A 23,039-nucleotide genomic window follows, 5' to 3' on the forward strand; every position below is an offset into this window, starting at 1 on the left:
TTTGGTATCCGAAGAAGAGCGGATTTTTGCTCAAAATGTCATGCTATAATACATTTGTGCAGATTACTTTCAAATCTTTTTTAGTGGATACTTTTGATCCAGCATTCATCCCTATCTGGGCAATGGATGTGCATGTTTTTCTTTTTTTTCAAGCTGCATGTCTGTATGCGACAGGTGAATAAAACAGCGATCGACTTGCAACCGGTCCCTATAGTTGTATCTCCCTAGGTATAGATAATAAATGAATGATTTTACGGCAGCTGAATTTGGAAGCGGGAAAGGCTCTGGGCTGCTTTTGGGTTTGCCCAACCGTACGTCCTCCTGGAAGCAAGAGGTGAGCTGCCAAAAAGAAGCTGATATGCAGAAGAGACGAGCCCAGCAGTGAGCCGGAGCTCTGTTCCTGACCGCTGAGCTCTGACCGCGGGGTGTTTGTCCGCTGTGGACAGGACGCTGGTGGTATGTGGCTTTTTTTGTCACTTCATATTTCAGGTGGTCAAGATTTTAGTGATGGCTGTGTGAGTGACATCGCACAGGGACTCTGGAGAGACCGGAGAGGAGCGTCCGTGAATTAGCATCCTGAAAATTCGACTGGACTCCGTTCTTCGAAGTCACCTTCGAACAGTCCAGTATATCGATGTATCCAAGATGCCGTTGATGTGGTGAAAATCCGTGGAGATAAAGAGACGATTCGTCCACTGGTGTCAAACTGTTCTTAAAAAAGAAAGAAAGAAAAGAAAATACCATCCAGCTGTTTATGTCAGCTGCATTCACGCATGCGCAGTGAAATTACTTGAAAGTACGGTTGATAAAGTTATCAGACGTTTTTCCACCTCCTTTCTTTCTGAAGAGGGAAACGTTAGAACGAAAAGCAGACGGAAAAAGAAAATGGGGAGCGGCTAAAGCGACGGCTTGCATGAAGGATTCTCCTTGCCACTGCGCTGATACTGCAATGACACGTCTGTATAATGCGCCGAACAGCATATGTAAATGCATAATGTGCTAATGTGTGTGCGTGTGTGTGTGTGTGTGTGTGTGTGTGCACGCACCCATCGATTTCCCACCACGGGTTGTCCTATTGTTGTTGAAAACTGAATTTTGTCATTTAAACAATAATAATAATTTACTCGGGCGAGCCTATATGTATATGCTATCTATATAAAGTGCTTGTTGTTGCTAAATGGCCCGTAAATGCTGCAGGCCGATGAAGGAGGCACAGGCAGATCGAGCAGTTGGAAAGTGGCACCGCAAAATATTATGACTCCTAAACACTTTTATTTATACCCGATGAGCTCCTTTCCTTTTAATCCCGCCGCCCCAAGTTGAGAGTTGACGCACGCCGTTATACATCTGAGCGCGCTCCCTGCAGTCATTTTCTTCTTCTTTTCCTTTGTGCTGCTCCCTGCAGGGGGTTGCCACCGCGAATCATCTCCCTCCGTCTAACCTCTCCCGCATCCTCCTCTCTCACACCAGCTAACTTCACGTCGTCTTTCCCTCCGTCCAGAGATCTCCTCCTTAAGGTCATTTTGGGCGGAAGCGCTAGCCGCCGCGTACGGTATGGTTATATGGTATTTCAGCAAGTTACTTGTTGGAGACCTACTTTGTGCGACTGTATTCCCGCTCGCGTCGCCTGGCCTTCTTCCAGTGGATCCCGGCGTGCGCTGTCGGACGTGCTTCATTTTTTTCTATCGCATGCTCCCCCCCCCCTTGAATTCTCCAGGAAAATACTGTACGCGTGCGAGCGCGCGCCCTGTAAATGTAACGTGACAGTACGCATTGCCTAGAAGAACGTGTCAGCATTTGGTGAAACAGTCAGCAGCGTCTTTGTGTCACTGAGGTCCGCAGGTCTCGAGGGTTGAGCCGTTGCCATGAATCTGATGTGATGGCCAGTGTACGCTATGTGTCACAGCTGCTTCTGCAAAGGGCTGTTGGGCGTGTGTGTGTGTCTGTTTGTGTGTGTGTGTGTGTGTGCATATATGCATGTTTTTGATTGCTTTTCTGTGTATGCGGATATACGTTTAAAGGCCAGACTGCCTTGTATCACTGTCACTCACGCAGATGCATGAAGACACTGATATCCTTTTACAATGACACTTAATCTGACTCCACTGTCCTAAAGTCTTACCCCGCTCCAGGCAGATATGTGTGTTGTACAATCACATCACATCAAATGGATGTCACCGAATCCTTGGCCTTAAGACCATTTTTCTCCTTCCCAGTCATTTCCCCATTTCATCATTTCATTTCCTTTCCTCCTCTTTCTTTTTCTTTGTCTGCTCTGAATAACCCCAAAGTATTCCGGATAACTCGTAAAGTTTGAATGATGAATGGGAAGACGCCGCCGGTTTTATTCCCCGTCCCTGGAACTCCGCACGTACCCGAGACTAATCGCCCCCTCGGTTTACATCTTGACCCTTCCAGGAAGTAGCCCGTATTTTTTTTACCGAATAAGATTCATAATTCTCTTTTAATTTCCCATGATGCACAATGGTGTCGACAAATTGACTTTGAAACAAAGATTTCGTACAAAACAGGAAGTTCAGCATTTTTGTAGATTCTAGATCAGGTAAAGCCGACGTTACGGTTTGCAGTTCATCATCCGAAACAAAGTCTGCATTGCAATTTCTTTGAAAACTGCAGAGCGAGAGGTTCGGGACTCCGTGTGGCTGCTGGATATTCCAGAAAAATCCCGACTAATGGATTAAAGGTGAAAGGTAAATGGAAGACCTCCATGTTCATTTTGGTGCAAGTTGCTCTAAAGGGGAAAACAAGTGTTATTGCCAAAAAGAATAGATTTTTTTTTTTCATTTTCTGGGTGAACCCTTCCTCTCGCGCAACGCCGGCCGAGATAGGCTCCAGGATAGGATAGGATAAGCAGTATAGGGCAGATACATAATGAATAAATGAATGATATTGAAATTAAAATAACCAAAATTCTCTCTGCCGTGCTTTTCAAGGACTTTACTCCATTATGCTTTAATTCCTTTGTACTGGCTACACAATGTTGTACAGTTATTTCATTTTGTTGTCCTTTCGGAGCTTCAAGCTGATTATGTTTTCAGTGCTTTGTCTTCAGGGAATTAGCTTAGCTATCATTTTTTGTTGACGGGCCTTTATTATGTATCGGCGTGTCGTCTTCGTACATGCGCAATCACACAGCAAGGATTCCTATGAAAGCACTTAGAGGAAACATTCAAAGTTAATTTTAACCGTATATTTCATTTGTGCTGCCAGACTATGATGGGTACTCATGAGAATTTCTTTTCATCTATTTTACATCCGTCGATGATGAGAATTGTCACCTTCGGCCGAACTACAGCTATGGAAACTAAAATGTCCACAAAACATGCAATCAGAATCCAATCAGAAAATAAAATTAAATGGATAAAATCATTTTTGAAGAATGAAATATTAAGAACACAGCTTGTGAATCATACCGGATTATTTTCATTGAGAGGGAGCTGTAATGGAATATTACAAGTCAGCCCAAGGGTTATGCGTTCACTATTCTCTCTCGCAAAAAAATTACAAAAAGGTTTTTTCGAATGCAGCGTCGCCTAAATGTTCCGCGTCCAACGGCTCGCCTCGGCTGAATGGATTTAAAAAAAAAAAGCAACCCGCATATTGTTAGCCATGCACATCATATTGGGTATTTCGTGATAAAGATAGCGATGGAAAAAGGCGCCTCGATGCTGTCTCCGGCCCCCGCGACCTTTGGCAGAAGGTCCGTGTATCGCGTTCCTTTCGTCGAACCTGCGCGGCGACCTGGATGTGTAAATCTGCTTTCATCGGACCGCTAATGCGACGGACGCGGAGTCAAAGTAATGAAAGAGACAGTTTCGCTGTCTTAATGACTTAAGGTTGAACAAAAGGCCAGTCGTCTGTCCTCGGAATCAACCTCCCGGCTGTTATTACGCGGTGAGTCACACAACTGGTTTGATGTTTACCTGAAATGAGCGGGGCTGCGGAGGAAAAGTCTTTATTTTTCTCCTCCTGTTTTGTTGCACTAACGCCGTCACTGATGTTTGTTACGCTCTGAATTCATAGGGTTAAGTTGTGACACACACACACACACACACACACACACACAAAGGCACGCACATGCACACAGTCAGCAGTCATGGTCTGCCAGCGCTCCTTGTAATCCCTCAGACAAATTACAACGTCTTCTCCTCCTCCTCCTCCACCTTCCTCGCTCTTCTCTCTCTCTTTTTTTTTTTTCCAGCCGCAATTGGATTTGGATAAAGATGGCTTTTCCCTTTTCTTCTCTATTCTTCCCTCGCGATGGCTAAAGAGGGATCTGCCCGAGGAGAACACACACACACACACACACACACACACACGAAAGGATGCGCAGGGATATACTTGCGCACTCGCCGTCTACGGCGTGGAGGCATTGCATTTGAGGAAAAAAAACATCTTAACGAACAAACATCCTCCCACCCCCGCCCCTCTTCTTTCACTATAGCGCCGAGCTCAATAGCCAGAGGTCAAGAGCCTCTCTTGCCTCGGCCGCCTTTCACCGCCTTGCCTCTTCTTTTCCCCTCCGCTCTTCTCGTCTACAACTATTTATCTCTTTTGTGCCACTTTCTCCGTCCCGCTCCGTTCCCGTCGTTCGGCGCTCCGGTCCAGGTCGTAGGAGTTTAGCCTCGACGATTCCGCCCCCGCGGAGCGCTCGGAGCGCCGGCCTTGACCTCCCTTCGCTCCCGACAATGAAGTCACGTAATGGGCAGCGCGTATGCGTTTTTTTATCTGCTGGATTGCTGACGCTGTCCCCGGAGCTACGTGACAAAGGAGACTTGTAATTGTTACAGATGAAATAAATCAGCCATTTTGTTTAGGACAGTATGTATATGACCAGAAATGCAACCTCAGGGACCAATGTGTGTGTGTGTGTATGGATATGTGTGTGTGTGTGTGTGTGTGCGCGCGCGCACTTGGGCAGGATGGAGCTGTAAGGTGGCGTGACTGAATAATTGAAAGGTGGAGTCAGCAGATGGTCTTTAACCCTGAATCCCAGACAAGACAACAATCAATATTTAAGCAGAGAGGGGATGATACACTCCACTCCACATAATAAACCGCGCACACATACACACACACACACACATGCACACACACGCATGTAGCTCCGGTAACCTCGTATGAGAGACAGTATGACGCTTTCAGAAGGAATGATGAATGAAACTTATTTTTGTTTGTTTTTTTTCTCCCGACGGGGGAATCGGCGCCGCAACCTCTCTGTGGCGGCAACAGTTTAAAGTAAATACTTCATATTCTTGTGTGGGGTTTTTTTTTTTTTTTTTTTTTTTTTTTTTGGACTTGATCTATTCTTTTATTTATTTTTTCTTCGGCCAGGGCGCACACAAGTTATGAATGCAAGCGACACTGTTTCTATGTCGTGAATGCATGACTGAGAATGTATGTATGCGTGTGCACGGAAGGGAATGCTGATTATATGTTTTGGACTGCGGAGGCGATTGGAAGGAGCCATAGCATCTTCCATTTCTCCACAATCTCTCTCTCTCTCTCTCTCCCTGTCTCCTCCTCCCTGGGCCACCAGCAGTGGTAATGGGGAGGGACCTGTCAGCTCACTTAATGCAGCTAATGTTTGCCTTCGCCTGGGGGACACGCGCACACAGACACACACAGTCCTGACATGCACAGCGCTCCGTTCTCTCCCTCTGTCACCACTCTGTCACATTCCCTCTCTTCTGCCTCCCCCCCTCCGCTCACCCTCGCCCCTCCACCGCGCCTCCCTCCGTACCTTTGCAGCTTCTTCTCCCACACTTATCTGTTTGTATTTCTAAGTCATTCTTATTCAGCGTGGTAGATTTTTTTTTTTTTTTTAAATATGGTTTCTTTGTTCCATTTCCAAACATTGTCCCGATGCACCGTTCGTGAAACGATCTCATCGGGAAAAAAAAAAAAACGGGTCAGTTTTACCCGGAAGAAGTACCTTAGTCTCAATATTGTTTAAACAACCGGGTGAAAACGCAGTGTATTTCTTTTTCTAAGCTCTACTCTGGAGTGAATAAGAACTTTAGTTTTCACCAAAGCTGCCCAATTAATATGTGATAATTAGCAGGGATATTCTAGTATCTGCGTTCTCAATGGAGGTCGGAGACTAACCGTGTTCCCAGGCTTTTGCTCTGCATCCACTATTCATTATCATCTTTTTGTTCTTGATTTTAATTGAATTTTTATGGTTACGGATAATAACCAATGAACATCATGTTAACCCTATTGAAGGTAAACTACACAGAGTCTTTCTTCTCCGTTCGACGGTGGAAGAAAGAATCCGGACATTTTGACGATAACCCTTTATGCTCATAAAAACCCGCTGTAGCTGTACCCTTGTAACTGAACATCAACAAGACAGTGGAGAGCACAGGCAGGGAATCTTAATAAAAACAAATGGCTTATAGAAACAGAAAATACCCCTGCTTTCTTTCTCTCTTTACCCCCCCCCCCCCCCCACCTTCCACCATCTCACCATCTTCCCCCCCTACGCTCTGTTGGTCTGATGAATATCACCCAAGCAAATCAGAGACGCAGAGAAATCACTCTCTCTCATTTTTCACCCTTGTTTTGTGTCTCCTTTCCACAAACCCCCCCCCCCTCCAATTCACATCTGCTCACCCCCGTTTCCGAGTCGCCCCCTTCTTTATCGCCCCTCACCCTATTTCCCTATCTACCTTCCCTTCCCCTGTCCTCTTCCTTTGCATATGTGGATCTCGTTCTCCCTCATTACGATGATTTTCAGGTTCAGCTTCAGTTGCCGGCCCATTAAAACCAAGAAGCAGCAGCAGCAGCAGCAGCAGCAGCAGCAGAAAGCCTTGCCTTTCTTTATACTGCAGGCAGACAGCTGGGCAGCCTCATAAGATGGCCTCAGCTCTGCATTATAAACAGAATATATACCGCATTATAAACTGAAAAATAAAAACAGCTCGGCTCCGCACCCCTTCTCACGTGCCGTTGCATTCAAATTAGAAATTTGAAAAAAAAAAAAAAATCTCAGATGGTGGCACGCGCAGACATGCTGACCTTGGCAAATGCCACCTCAAGCCAAACTGCCGTATCCCGGTGCCAGCCCTTGATGAGACCTCCCACGACTAAGGGAAGGGTGACTAGGTATATTCAGGAAAGAGAGGCTTCGTGGACGGGGTTCTGTTTTTAAACCTCTGAATTGAGGTCGTGGGACGGGAGCGGGGAGATGACCGAGTTTCCGTCTACTCCGATCCAGCTCCGGTTATATGTGAGCTTTTATCAAAGATTTCGCGACAATCGCTAGCAGGGGCGGATACAGAAAAAGGTCGGGTATGAATCCGAGAGGAACCGTGCGTGATGGGCAGTTTTTATGGTGGAGGAATGCATTGGCCACACACCTGGAGAAAACAAAACACCTTTTATTCAGTTTTAGAGCATCCGTAGTGTGATGATGGGTTTTTAAATATATATTGTGACATCGGCCCCCATTGACCAAAAACAAAGGTGTATGATAATTCACCGCGAGGCAACAGGATTATTATATATCGCACAGATGCCCAATTGAAGGCACTTATAGGGGACCCTTCTATGAATCTCTGGTTTGGGCAAAAGACGTATTCACAGCTGGAGCTATAATAACACATTGCTTCGGGAGATTTCCCCTGATCGAGAGGGGTTGGAGATGAAAAAGCCACGGATGTTGAAAACATTGCAGCTGATTATGCAGCGACAAGTAGGACTTAAAATTGCCTTAACTTTTCTCATTATAGTCATGGGCAGGATTTGTGCAATCTTAATAATATTTGTGAATTGAAAAGTATTATTTATTTATTTTATTTTATTTTATTTTATTTTATTTTATTTTATCTTATTTTATCTTATTTTATTGTTTAAGTCATTTCATTTTAATTACAGATTATTGAGAAAGATAAAAAAAAAAAAATCAATTCAACATTTTGCCATAAACTTCACAACATAGCCATTTGTTCAATTGATCCCATTCTTAGAATCAATTTGTTTCATTTGAAGTTTATAATATTTGCAAAGACGCGTCGAACCCACGGTGTGACGGTCAAAGCGATCCAAACTCGTGCGCTACGATGAAACAGAAACATCTAGTCGTTTATGTAAAGTTAGCTTGTCTGGTCAAGATAACCCTTGTTAGATCACTTAGATGATCTCAGTATTGATAATTAGAAATAATCCTATGTCTAATACTATGCTTGCAGAGTTGGAAAAACACATAGGGCTTTTCTGCCAATACCTAGAAATGCCGAAAGTTATCCGATCGGTCATAACTGGGAATGGAATGGTTGAATTCTGAACGAAACAAACACAAGTATGGTCTCTCTTCCTGTACCTCTCTTATTGTAAGTTGTGTATTGAGGATGGGCAATAGTGGAGCTATAACAGATGTCACCAGGCTCCCTGGCTCGCTGCTCATCCATTATACACACCTCCATCCTTCATCTCCGTCATTCTTAATTGCCCCTTCTCACAGTGACAGCACCTTCCATATCCAGTATTCTTCCATTCCTCAATAACCTTGATTTTCTTTTTTTTCCTTCCCCCCGCCCACACAAACAAACACACACACACATAGAAAGATGTATATACATGCACGTGCTGCTTTTATTTCCAGAAAAAATGCTGAATTATATCTTTAGTGGATTGCGGTCCCCTTTAATGTTACATGAGATGCACTTTTTGGGGAGTTAATAAATATAACCTACGGTTCTGGAGAAAGTGAATCTGACATATTAGCGCATTTCCCGTATTCCTGTTCGGGAATCGCACATCGCTCCGCCGCGGGACGCGTGATCGGATGTCGGGGCCGCGAAGCACGCCTGACTCGCGGGTCTGTGTGTGTGTGTGTGTTCATGTTCGAGCATACATGTATTTACAATGGGGAGTTAGCGCTTGACTGCATGTGTAACGGATATGCTGAGTACGGTGCGTTTGTAGGACAAGCGGACAAATATAATTCCCAGGCAAAAGGGATCGAAAGAAATATTCTCCTCCGGCGCCGGGTTCATCATCCCTCCGTTTCCTCCAGCTTTTTCTCGCGGTCGGCCTTTCCCTGCATCTGTTCTTCTTAGTTCCTTTCCACTCCCCCCCCCCCCACTTCTTTTTACGTCCCCTCCCCCTTTGCTCCGGCAGTGACATTGGGCTAAAGTGGGACAGAGTGTAGGGGGGCAGTGAGGCAGAAGAGACAGAGAGACAAGCAGGCAGGGAGGGAAGGGAAAGCTGCCGCTATGCTGTGGTGCCCCCGTCCTCAAAGCACGTACCTTGGGCACTCCTTGCCCCTCAGGCCTCCCCGCAACGTCTGGGGAACTGCTTTTAGCGTGTCACCACGACTCCAATCTGCAACATCTGCATCTGCAGCTCTTTTGCCTCCTTTCATCCCTCATTTCGATCTCCCACCTCGACTCCTCCTCTTTCTCCTCCTCTCCATCCACTTTTGGGTCTCTGTCGCCGAGATGCCCAGCAACAGCGGCGAGGGCGCATCATCGCGGTGGCGCCGGCGAACGAGGGGAGCCGGGGGAAGGAATGCGAAGAGCGCCCCCCCCCCCACCTCCCCCCACCTCCACGCCACCTCCCGCCGCCCCTCACATCCGCCTGCCATGCGAGGTGCAATCATCCGCACACAGGCCTCGCTCCCCGGTGACCTCCTGCTCCCTAAGATTCGGCGTGTGTCACTGATGCGCTGCTTACATGCTGCGGCACAGTTGTACTCAGACCGAGGACAACATGTCTTTACAAAGGGCGAGGCGGTATCGACCGTGCGAGTTTATCTCGAGTCCGACGGCGCTCGAACCCCCAGCGAAAAAAAAACAATAACAAAAGGTATCGGAGATAAACATATGCTACGGGTTAACCATCTTTGCTAATTTGCTATGTCCAAAAACTCGGACGCAGACGATCCGGGATCGTAATAGTAGAAAGTTGCCGTTTCTTCACAAAGTGGGTTCGATTTAAAAGTTTCAGACGGTCTTTAAATTCTGCATGAAAGTCTACATGTTGACCCCCTTACAGGAAAAGCTGTTGGAGTGATTTATGTAACCGCCCCTTACACTTCCACGAGTCTGAGTTCTTCTTAGTGCTCATTTGTGCTCGACGTTAGATATCTTTGTTCGTTCCCCGCGTACGTTCTGAGGGAGCGAGGCGGCCGAACGCGGAGCGATGTCATCGGAAGTCGAAGGGAGGCAGTGCAGCGCGGTGTGCTGAAGTACGACTAATAAAAGTTGAATTTGACGGCGTCAAATTCTTTGTCCACACGCCGCCGTGTCTTTAACGACCGCGCAAACTTCCGCCGTCTGCTGTCGTCCGCACCGTAACGCTGAGCTCTCGAACTCGGAAGTGAACTCCGGACTCGGCGCCGCACGCTGGTGGATGCCTTGCTCGAAATACGTACAAGGCGCACGCACACCACAAGGGTTAAATGAGGAATTTTAGTATGTCTGTTTGTTGTCCATCTGGGGTTTTCCATACCATGTTTTCTGTTTTGTTGTCGATATTTTATATTATTTTCAAAAAGCCTCCGATTAAAAATGTTTTAGTTCTCATATAGTCATATATTATCATATATCATGTTTCATATATTATCTTCACCACTTATGTGAAATATAAATGGGGAAGATAATGTTGTAATGGTAAAATGTTAATATGATATGATATCTAACAAGAGGTGCAAAAAAAAAAAGTCCCTTTAAAAACGGCACCACAATAACATGTTTGTTCTAACAAGTATCTGCGGAAGAGCTTATGTTTGCTCAAAACGCCATTCGAGAAAAAAAAAATTGTACTACATGTAGAATAAATGATCATTATTTTTGGAGCACTTTTCATGCGCGGATTTTTTCAATCCTCTATTTGCTCCAAAACCGTGACAATGTCAAGCACCCATCGGAAGTATGTTGGAGGTCACGTTTGACGGTGTTTGAAACGGATGCACCCGATCACGTAAATAGCCTGAGGCTGAAAGCGAGTGTTTTTAAATAAAATAATCAGAACTTGTTCACATTTTTTATCAGCGGGTCGCATTTCTTTCGTTTGTGAGACGCGAACATGGAAGGATGAGTCTCCGCAAATCCAGTCATGCAATCGGTTACCAAAGGAAGTCAACGTGCCGCTTCAAGAAAATCCATAAGCGGTCTTTTCCCTACGTAGCATGTTTTCCTCTTCATAATAGATGGCGGTCGCAAAAAAACAGACCTGTGTGTGAAATTGAACCGTTAGCAAACTGCTGTTTTTGTTTTTGTTGTTTTTTTCCCCCACCGCTCGGAATAAGGTCACGCTTTAGTCGAGTTGGCCCTGTTTATGTGTGTGTGTGTGTGTGTGTGTGTGTGTGCATGTATGTCTTCTTGCATTGTGTGTTTATCCTGCATTACTTATGTCCTGTTAGTCTTCTCATGACTGGCAAGCATGTCTTTATGTATTAACAATGAGATTAAATAATTTAAGATGAATGCGACAATGCACTACGTGTTGTCTCGAGTCTCTAGAAGAGAATCCTTATGTGTGTGTGTGTGTGCGTGTGTGTGTTTGTGTGTGTGTGTTTGGTGTGTGTTCATGTAACCGAATACAGACAATTTTGGTTATGTGTGTGTGTGTTTGGTGTGTTGGCCTTGACACAAAGCTCATATCCCGTTAACATGATATAATAGATTCAGAAAATCTTCGGAAAAGAGGATAGAAAGGAAAGAGGATTATTTTTCTGTCGCCCTCTCTTTCCTTTCCCGACCATTTCTCTTCATCCCTTCCGTCCAGACATCCATCTGTACCGCGCTCATCCTGCTCTTTTAATATTCATGGCATTTTTCAGCGATGGTCACTTAAGTGTGGCGAAGACTTTTAAACCATTACGGAACGGAAGATGAAAAATGTTGAAGGTGATGGGCCGGCGACGAAAAATGAGAGATTTCTCGTTCTTTGCATTTCTTTCGGGTTCGGAAGAGAGCGTTATTCCACGTCGCCTCGCATATTCTCTCTTCTCTCGCCATCTTCCTCGTCTCAATCATGAGTTTTGTGTGGGTGTACAGGGTGTCACCTTCTTCTAACAACAAATATAGAAATAGAGAGAGACGGCTCAAGGAGGAGGGATATAGGCAGAAGGCGCACGGATAGAAAAAGGAACGAGAAAGTAAACAGGAGACATGGCGGCTCTCGCCCGGGTGCAGGCAGCTGGCATTTGACGGTGAAGCATGCTTTTTTAATGAGCGCATTAGGCCTCTGCATACCTGTTCTCAGATCACTGCGTCACACAGGAGCGGGGAGGGAAAAAAAAAAAAAGGGATGAGAAGGAGGTGGCGGAGGAGAATAAGGAGGTCTGGGATCGAGACCGAAAAACATCGCGCTCGTTTCGGGATACGAGAGCAGAAAGCGTGTTTATCGGCGATACTTCCCTGGTTATTCTGCCCCATTTTGGGCCCGATGCACTGCATGCCAATGTGTATGTGTGTGTATGTGTGTGTGTGTGTGTGTGTGTGTGTGTGAACTTGATTTCACTTGCAAACAAATATGCAAGCTGGAGGGTGCAAGTTCTCAGAACTGCATCCTTAAATGGGCAGAGTAACATGCCTCATCGATTTAGCGCTTTCGCTCCGGACCCTTATTCCTACCCTCATGCGTAAGATATTGGGAGAAAATGCAAATGTGTCAGCAAACGCCCGAAAGTAATTGGGAATATGACGACGTCTGTAAAATAATATGTTTGAGGGGAGGGTGCGAATGAGGCGCCGGTTATTGTGTCACATCGGTGGGAATATTCTCCTCCACCTTTGCAAATACACAATCTGTAAAACACCAGTGTATCACTGACATAACGCACCCTGTCGGACTGTTCATTTATTTAATTTACTTATTCTATCTGCGCTTTTTTTGCGCTTCCCGTCAGATGCTAAACGGCATTTCATTGCATTTTCGAAGTTGAATCTAATCTAATCGAATTATATTTGCTTTATTTCTTCTGTTCATTCGTTCCGCTGGGCCGTATGCCACTTTCACGAGCACCTCCCGGCCTCGAACGTGACCTTGTACCTCCGGTGGTTGTGCTTTATCTCCAAAACTCTCAAATGCCCCTATCTCCTCGGTCGATCTCGGCCGATCGCCGCAAAACAAACACCGACCCGCCATCTGGAAACACGCCCCTTTATTTGGGTAAACCTGGGGTTCCGTACTGGCGGCGAAAGAGACAGACGGCGCTCACAACTCTTCTTTATTAACCCTCCCTCCCGTTATTTCGACGTAACCCCCGCTTGCTCGCCGTCCTTACGCAAGCTTTTGTCTCCGGTTCCCCGGCGAAGAATGTGGCATTAATGCGCCGTCCTTTCGCCTCTTTCTATTTCCGCCTTGCTCTCGGTGGCACTTAACCATTATAGACTACTTTGAATGTGAATAGAGAGGGAGATAGGAGCAAGCGTCATTCATTCTGAGAGGGGCTCAGATAAGGACAAAGCCCATTGTCGCTAGGTGTAGATTTCCCTTTGTCAAACATATGTCAGTTCTTCACCCAACAGAGGAGAGGAAAATAGGAAAATGATAGCGGCGCGGAGAAGGATGAAGGGAGAGGACGGGCTGCGCGGCGTGGGGGCGGAGGAGGAGCGGCGCCGGTATTGATTTGACACTTGGGGAATCACCGCTGCTCCGTGCATTTTCATTCATCCGCCCTTGTAATGGGGGGTGTTAATATGGCAGGTGGGGTGAGAGGCCAGGAGGTGGATTTAGGAGGACGAGAGCATTTTATAAGAATCCAATCTTTATTATTGTTCGCCCCTGAAACCCTTTCGGCGCTCGTAAGCTCGCGCGCGCACACCGGCGTATGCCTGACGTCCGCGCGCTAACACGTGCCTGCGCAGAGTGTAAATGAAGACGGGGGAAGGTGTTGATTACACACCGGGCCCCGATGAACTCACAGTTGCAAAAGTCATGCCTTCGTGCACGCACTTGTTTGTCTGTGCATGTATGAAGCGAAGGAGGGGGGGTTAAATATGAGCATCTTGAATAAAATAGTCTTCATGAGCGCTTCCTCGAAAACATAATGGGCCTTTGGTGATTAGCAAATAAATTAGGCCGGAGCAGGAGAAGAGTCAGAGGACGGGGGGACGGACAGCTTCCCTTCATCGAAGCTCTGCAAAAATAGCCACGTTCGCTTGTTTGTCACGTTGACACGGCGGGTGTTTCATAGGAAGAAAATATAATATAATATAATATAATATAATATACTATAATAAAAGAAAAGATGAAAAAAAGAAAAGACAAAAAAGGAAAGATAAGATGAGATAAAAAAAGAAAAGGAAAGAAAAGAAAAGAAAAGATAAAAAAAGATAAGTTAAGAAAAGACAAGATAAAAAAAGAAAAGATTAGATAAGATAAGAAAAGATAAAAAAGAAGAGATAAAGAAAGATAAGAAAAGAAAAGATAAGATAAGATAAAAAAGAAAAGATTAGATAAGATAAGATAAGATAAGAAAAGATAAGATAAGATAAGATAAGATGAGATAAACAAAAGAAAAAAAAGATAAAAAAAGAAGTGATAAAGAAAGATAAGAAAAGATAAGATAAGATAAAAAAAGAAAAGATTAGATAAGAAAAGATAAGATAAGATAAAAAAAGAAAAGAAAAGAAAAGAAAAGAAAAGAAAAGAAAAGAAAAGAAAAGAAAAACTTTATTGATCCCCATCAGGGAAATTCTTTTGTCACAGCGGCATACCAGTTATAGTATCAATAAATATGAATATAAATATAGATAGAGAATTAGAAGACAATTTAAAGATAGCAAAAGACATCCACAACAACAACAACAACAGCAACATAGGATAAGAATAGACAACAGGATGGGGAAAAAAAAAACAAAAACAGAAAATAGACAATCAAAACAACAACAAGGATAGGATCACAGTGACAATAGCAATGGCTAAAATAAACAAAAATAAGCCGGATGCAAATGGGCTGAGACCAGCAAGGACAGAAATAAACAACAGAGTGACGGCAGGACACGTGTGAATGGGTGAGGTTTCGCAAGCATTTTGCCAATGACTTGTAATCGCTTTACAACAAACACGTGTTGTTGTTTTTTTTTTTTTTTACGACGGCGCTCATCATGTTTTACGGCGTATCTTCCTGTAAAATTGGTTTCATCAGTTTAGGCACATTTGGCCGGCCCATGTGAGGACGGATCTTAAAAAAAAAAATAAAGAAATAAAATAAATCGACGATGCGTGGCTTCTACGCATATATTTGCATGTCCTCCAAATGTTCATTACGGCCGCAGAGCATTATTTTTTCCAAAGTGTTTATTTTACCGGCTGTCTGCTGGAGCCGGAGCACCACCTGGCCCGGTTTTCATGACTCTCACCTGAAAGGCCACATTTTCTGTGTGAGTTTAAAGAGACGGTGTGAACATAAAAATAATACATTTTTGTTTGGTAAACATTAATAGATGGCAGCATCTCAGTGATCAGCGGATCCTCCAGCGAATGAATGAATGAACCAATGATAAATGGCACATTTTTTTTGAAAATTATTTTCTTACTCTGGACATTTTTCCTCTTTTTCTTTATTTATTCGTTTTTCCCTCTAATCTGCATGCATGATTTTTTTTTTTCACGCAAGTCTTACATTTCATGCAAAGATGCATTAGAATTTCAGGCAAAGAATTTATTTGTCCATTTCATAAGGACATGAATGTGTATTTCGGGACCTTCGCTAATTCTTGATGACTCCACGATACACATTTTTGGTCTCCCTGTTCTTCCAGATCATTCATACGGACGGATAACGGCGACCTCACATGTCCGCCTTCACTGCCATGTGAAGATTGGGGCTTTTTTTAACAGACCTATAACATTCTCTGACAATAGAAGCCGTGGTGGAGGCTGATTGATCGTACAGTCTTTTGAGCGACGGGGCTGAACGCGCTTCATTTGGTGTAAACTAAGTAGTAAGCATCGCCATGGAAACCTTTAACCGCAGGTGTAGGCTCAAAAGATAATTCGCATAAATTTGATGTCTATTTCAGCTCGCGCCGGTCTTTGAACACATTTTTATGATTCCATACTCCGAAGAATGAGCTAAAAATAAATGACGGCATGGCGTCTGTTTTTTTTTTTTTTTTTTTTTCATTTCCTGCCATGCGGGACCTAGCATGGTTTCCAATGAGTCTATATTATGGGATGACCGCTTTTGGATTGAAATGAATACATTGCTGTTTTTAGCTGCAGAATCTCTATGTGCTGCACCGTGTCTGTGAATGTATTTTGACTAAACACATTCATTCATTCATTCATTCATTCATTCATTCACTCTATATCTTTACTGCTTGTCCTGCATTCAGGGGGTGCTGGGACCGGTCCCAGCAGGCCATTGGGTGAGAGGCGGGGTTCACCTTCGACCGGTCGCTCACAGCCCCAATATGCATTTGCATAGAACCTATGCAAATGTATATTCAACATGAACAAAAGGTCAACGTGGATTGTAATCTTTGACAACCGACGCTGCCTTAGAACACTAAAGACATACTGTTTTTTCTCCTTGAAGGACAAAAATGTTCGCTTTCCCATCTTTCTTGAAATAGCCTTCTATCTGCACCAACTTTTCTCTTCCTGGACATTTAGGGATCAATTGTGTTTCTCAATTCCACTTGTTGAAAATGGCATTCAACTGCAAAAAAACTAAAAAAAACAAAAAAAAAACAAAAACAAAACTAATCCCCTGTTCTGTATATTTCCTGTGCATCTTGTATTTGCAAGTGTTATTTGCAGTGCTTATGTCCTCTTTTGTAAGTTGCTTTGGATAAAAGCGTCTGCCAAATGTAATGTAATGTAATCTAATGGCGGAACGACGTCACTTCACAGGTAACGTGATCGGCGTGCATTGTGAGAAATGTAGTTTATGGTCAATGTACACGTTTGACTTTAGTTTTAGACAATCAGATCTTTTAAGACATTCTCGCAGGCCACATGCCTTGAGTTTGACACCTATAGAGACGCACAACCGTTCACCAGCCCTCGCTTGCCCAGTTGTTTTTGGACTGTTGGAGGAAGTCGGTGGCCCATAGGAACCCAAGCGGAAACAGGGAGAAGAACCAGGGGAGCAGTTTGGGGTTCAGTGTTTTGCTCAACAACACTTTGACACACACTTGGAGGAGCCGGGAATCGAACCAGGAACGTTCGGTTCCAAGGACGATCACTCTACCACCAAAGTCTACTCCTTGAAATCAAAAATCGGAGCTTCTTGCTGTAGTCCTTGCTAGTCCATGCTAATAGAAAGCAAAGAAGTGGAGGAAGGGGCAATGCATCGCGCCAAAGTGTCCCCACTGAAAGTACCGCTGGACGTATAACAACATCGCCGCCTCCTCCCTCTTCATTCCCCCTGCAAGGCTACTTTGTTGGTATATCTGAATGTTATACAATATAGCGGTATGTGGTCATGAATGCTTTAGATTCCTCTGAAACCAGTCCTCTTCTCATCAGTCCTCAATAAATCAAGCACCTGAACTTTAGATTGAAATTCATTGTTAGAAACCGTATGTCTGCGCAGGTGAAGGTTTTTCGATGTGTATGCACACACACCGAAAAACCTTTGGAGGAATTTTCTTCACGCCATCATTCTAAAGTCTTTTGAAACCCGTGCCCATTTCCCTCCATTGCCGCACTGGAACTCTCACGAGTGCCCTCAGCGATCCAAGTGAATGCTAGTAAAGTTACGGGGACGGAGGTAAAGGGAGCGAAAAAGGGCTGCAAGAGAGAGAGAAAAGCCGAGACATGAAACTCGCATCAGAATAAATAAGGGAAGCGTAGGAGTTCACGAGTGTCGGACAGTTTCTTCCGACACGTTAAGACGGCAGGAGTGAGAATTCGTCAGGAAATCTCGTCTGTATATATCCGTGTTTACTTTGACGCCGCTGTGCTGCACTGGATTCTGTTAGCATGCAGGGATGAGAAGGAATATTTAGCAAAAAAATCATGATTGATTTATGTGATTTCTTAAAAAGCGAAGGAAATAAAATGGAGTAAGTCCTTTATGGCCTTCAGCCCAGGCCTGCCGCTGATCAATCGCGCAACTATTCAGCGGTTTGTCTCCCCTCGTCGGGTCTCTACCGCCATCTTTTAAATCGCTGATTCCATTTTTACCTCTAATGAAGGGTACTCCGTCGCACACACACACACACACACACACACACACACACACACACACACATGCAAAACTCGCACTTTGCATACGTAGCTTCTAGCCGCTGCAGCGCCCCCTACCCAGCTGTTGTCACGTGAGCGTGCGGGGCCCTAGCAACAGCGAGCGAGAAAGAGAGAGAGAGAGAGAGAAAAAAAGAGAGATCCTGGCGAGAGCAGGGGAGAGGGAAATGGGTAAAGAGAGGAAGAGAAGAGAAGGAGTGTGGGAGGGGGAGCCTTAGAGCATTAATAAGTGATGAGTCCAACTGTGAGAATTGCTGTTAGTTAGCATTGCTGCAGCGCCGCCTTCATTTGCATGGCAGGACCGAGAACAACCCCCCCCCCCCCCCCCCCCCCCGTCCCTACTTACGCCATTTCCTTTCCCGCTCTCTTCCTCCCCCCTCGCCGCTTCATCTCGGCCCCCTTTTTTTAAAAAAAAATCTCAAAGGTGTATCCATTTCCTCCCGGCCCGCCTGCCGCTCCATTTTGACAATAATAATTGTGTTGAAAGTTTTTTGGGGGGGGAAATATTAGCGTGACATATAAGCGTGTGCAACTGCACCCCTTCGTCTGCCACCATCTTCCTTCCCCTCCTCTTTCTCTCTCTCTCTCGAAGAAGAAGAAGAAGAAGAGGGGTGTCTCTCTCCTCCCTCCGGGGAGACTTTGTGGAAGATAAGTGCTCCTCCAGGCCTCCCGCATCCCTTTTTTTTTTCTCCCCCCCTCCCATTGTTTTTCTCCCTCTTTCCGTCCCCCCGCCCGTCCTTCTCATTATTTGCATGTATGTGTCTGTCTGTGAAATTCTTGGCATACTCACGCACACACACACACACACACACACACACACACTCTGCAGATTCTCAATGCACTCGCTTTGACTCCCCGCCTTGGGCTGATCAGCTGAACCGTTTCCATTACTTACAGACCCCCCCACCCCGAAAGAGAGAGAGAGAAAAGAAGCACACACTGGAAGGCAAACGGGGTGGGTGGGGGGGGTGGAGGGGTGGAGGGGGGGGACCATGCTAATAGAAAGCAAAGAAGTGGAGGAAGGGGCAATTTGGAGAAAGTGAGGGGATGCTGCGTCTCCCCCGGGTGCTGGATGGATCTCGAAAAAGATAATCCTGCCGCTCTCGGGGGGGAATAAAACAAAACAACAAAAATAAATAAATAAGATAGAAAAAAAAAAAAAAAAAAAAAAAAAGACAATCAGACGGCGTACGCTCGACAACCATAAACTCCTGGAGGAGTGGGCAGACTAGACGAGAATTGATCGTCTAGGGGCTCGGGAGGGAAGGATGAGGAAGGGAAGAAGGAAGACAGACAAAGACGCGGAGGAATTGTTTTTACCCACCTGTGGTTCTCGGACCTGCAGGCCCATCATCCCTCTCGCTCCCAACGGCCTGTTTCTATTTATCTCCCTATCACTCCCTCCATCAATCTCCATCTGCTGTCCTCCTCCCTGTAGGGTAACTTCCTCTCCTCCGCCGCCTCATTGGAAGTGACCACAAATGCAATACTAGGTTAAAAAAAAAAAAAAAAAAAAAAAAAGCGAGGGAGTGGATGGAAGCAGGGGCCGGAGGAGGAAGTAAGACTTTTTCCGGCGCTCCAGTCGGAGCGCGGCGGGGAGAAAATCACAAAGACACGTTATCGAGGAATATGCATGACCACCTGCTAATCTGATCTCGCTGCGCTGAATGTGTCAGCAGGGGCCGCCGATTGTTTATGAATACGCCCGCCGTTTTGAATCGGGGATTTTGCAGTACTATATAGTTTCAAATGTGAAAAGTATTACATATAGCGGCACGGTGGCGCAGCGGTTAGCCGGTCCGCCTCACATTAAAAAGGTCCCCGGTTGGATTTTGACAGGCGGCGTTTCTGTTTTGGGTCTCCGCGTTCTCCCCGCCCTGAAGTGTGAATGGTTTAAAATCTCTATGACGTGTGAACAAAAGAGCGATTGTTCTCTGTAACAAGTGACTGAGAGGGTGAATGGTTTCTATATGTGGCCCTGTGATTGGTCCAGAGTGAACCCGGCCTTTTGGCCAATCACATCTGGGATATACCTACCGCTTTTACTAAGATTGCCTTGTGATTATCTTACAAATGATTTTATTACCTGATTTGTGCATCAAATCTATGAGGCAATGAAATAGCATGTTTAATGCCTTTATGTTTTGAACTAGGCCAGTGAGTAATATTCTCCTCCTTTTGGCTTTTCCCTTCAGGGGTCGCCACAGCGAATCAACCTTTTCCATCCAACCGTATTCTCTGTATCCTCCTCCTTCACACCAAATACCTTCATATCCTCTCTCACTACGTCCATAGATCTTCTCTTTGGTCTTCCTCTAGACCTCCTGCCTAGCAGCTCCAATTCCAGCATCCGTCTACCAATATATTCACTCTCCCTCCTTTGTTCTAACATGAGCTGTTCCTCTAATAGACTCATTCCTGATCCTGTCCATCCTGGTCACTCCCAAAGAGAATCATAGCATCTTCATCTCTGCGACCTCCAGCTCTGCCTCCTGTCTTTTTGTCAATGTAACTGTTTCTAGGCCATACAGCACTGCTGGTCTCACCACTGTCTTGTACACCTTTCCTTAAATCTTGGCTGATAGTCTTCTATCTCATAGTACCCCTGACACTTTTCTCCACCCATTCCAACCTGCATGAACCCGTCTCTTCACCTCTTTCCACACTCTGCTGCTCAGGACCCTAAATACCTGAAATCCTCCAACTTCTTGATCTCCACCCCCTGTAGCCTCACCGTTCCACCTGAGTTCCTCTCATTCACACACATATACTCTGTCTTGCTGCAACTAACCTTCATTCCTCTCCTTTCCAGTGCATACCTCCACCTCTCGATTTTCCTTCACCTGTTCTCTGCTCACAAGACAGATCACAATGTCATCTGCAAACATCATGGTCCACGGAGATTCCTGTCTACCCTTATCTGTCAGCCTGTCCATTACAGCTGCAAACAAGAAGGGGCTCAGAGCTGATCCCTGATGGAGTCCCACCTCCACCTTGAACTTCTTTGTTACCCCTGCAGCACACCGCACCACTGTCTCACAGCTAGCATACATGTCCTGCGCCAGTCATACTTCTCTGCCACTCCAGAGTTCCTCTCCTGGCACCCTGTCGTATGCTTTTTTTGAGTCTGCAAAAACACAGAGCAGCTCCCTCTGGCCTTCTCTGTACTTCTCTTTTAGCATTCTCAAAGCAAATACTGCATTTGTAGTACTCTTTCGAGGCATGAAGCCATTCTTCTGTTCACAAATGCTGACTTCTGCTCTCAGTCTAGTTTCCTCTACTCTCTCCCATAACTTCATTGTATGGCTCATCAACTTCATCCCTCTATAGTTGCAGGGCGTCTGACAAGTTTCAATACTTTTCAATGAAGTGAAATGATTCATGAGCATAAATTCTGACACGTCATAAGGAAACAAAAAAAAAAGGGAATCATGAGGGGATTCATCTGCATGGAGTAGATATGCACATATCCAAGTTTACTCAAATACAACCATCACCTCCTTCTCCTGCAGCGCAGTATTCCAACGGTATTCTTAACAATCCCGGAATTTCCACCCCTACCCCCACCCTCTGCCTTCTCCACCCTCCCCCTGGTCCGTCTTACTCTTTCCAGGCATGTTGTGACAGGGTGTAGCAGAAGCAGTGTGTTATACGGGGTTCCACTCACCAAGTGCATATTATCCTGTAAGGCTTAATACCCAGGTTTGAACAATAGGGCCGGCTGGGAAATTACAGCCTGGATCCCTTAGCACTCAGGACAACAGGCTGACTCACAGGGAAACGTGTGTGCGTAAACCGTCAATATTAACATACACACACACAAACACTCGCACACACGGACGTGGGCATCCATTCATATTTATTTTCTATTACTCATCACGTTTATGAATGCGTGACCTGGAGATGGTGAAGGTGGCCGTTGGTCAGGGTCAGACCGAGTATGTTATTTGCAGTAAAATATGACGATCTAACATATTATGTCGGCGGAGAAAAGTTTTGGGGACAAGAGACCGAAAGGGCTACGTGTCCTTCACGTCTTAAACCTGGTGGATGGTAAAGTGTATGTGTGTGTGTGTTTGTGTGTGTGCAAGCGGGGTTTCCAGGTCTCTTTGTTTTAATAAATCTCATCCAGTTAGAGCTGCGCAGCCGTAAAATGCATCGATTCTTCTCTTCCAATTGTGTCGGGAGACAGGCGCTTACGTGGCGGGCCACCAACACCGCCGGATTTAAATCATGTTCACCGATAGTAACGCAAAGACAATCGGGTGTGTGTCCGTCCTGGTCTACTGGGGTTCACACACGGGCTAAAAAATCAGAAGCAGCTCGACAAACATCCCAAAACTGACACGGAGAATGAATTGTTTCATCAATTAAACACATGTTAGCGCGGGCGTGTTCATTATTCGTGAATACGCTTCTCCTGAGGTGTTGACCTACTGCTTGAAGTTGTGTGTGTGTGCAAGGGGTTTGCGTCTGTGTGTGTGTGTGTGTGTGTGTGTGTGAGCACACTTTCTGGTATTCTACTATTCAATATACCTGTGTTTTGTGTCTTGTCAACATCTCAGAGACAGCAAAACATGTAAAACAGCCATTTTACGAACACCAGACACACACACACACACACACATACACACATTCACATAACCATAACCAAACAATCTGCAACCTACAACTGTGCACACATTCTAAAATAAACCTTTGGGGAAAAAAAAAAAGAACACAAAATGACTCTCAATAGCGTAAAGAATCAAAGAGTGAAATTCACTCTCCATGTCTTCTTCCCCTCCGTCGCGCCTTCTTTCTCTCAACACACACGTGTACTAACTCTCTCTATTGACATGGTGATAAATCTGAGCCTGAGA

At 45.2% G+C, this 23,039-nt stretch overlaps 1 protein-coding gene across 1 annotated transcript in view; it reads left to right on the forward strand.

Annotated features, from left to right (window-relative positions):
- dscaml1 (Down syndrome cell adhesion molecule like 1) overlaps nucleotides 1-23,039 on the forward strand; it is a 104,557-nt gene that overhangs the window by 37,931 nt on the left and 43,587 nt on the right. The window lies entirely within an intron of this gene.

The sequence above is a fragment of the Fistularia commersonii genome, chromosome 18, assembly GCF_037954325.1.
Source record: "Fistularia commersonii isolate RoL2024-O1a breed Wild chromosome 18, RoL_Fcom_v1.0, whole genome shotgun sequence".
Lineage (NCBI taxonomy): Eukaryota > Metazoa > Chordata > Actinopteri > Syngnathiformes > Fistulariidae > Fistularia > Fistularia commersonii.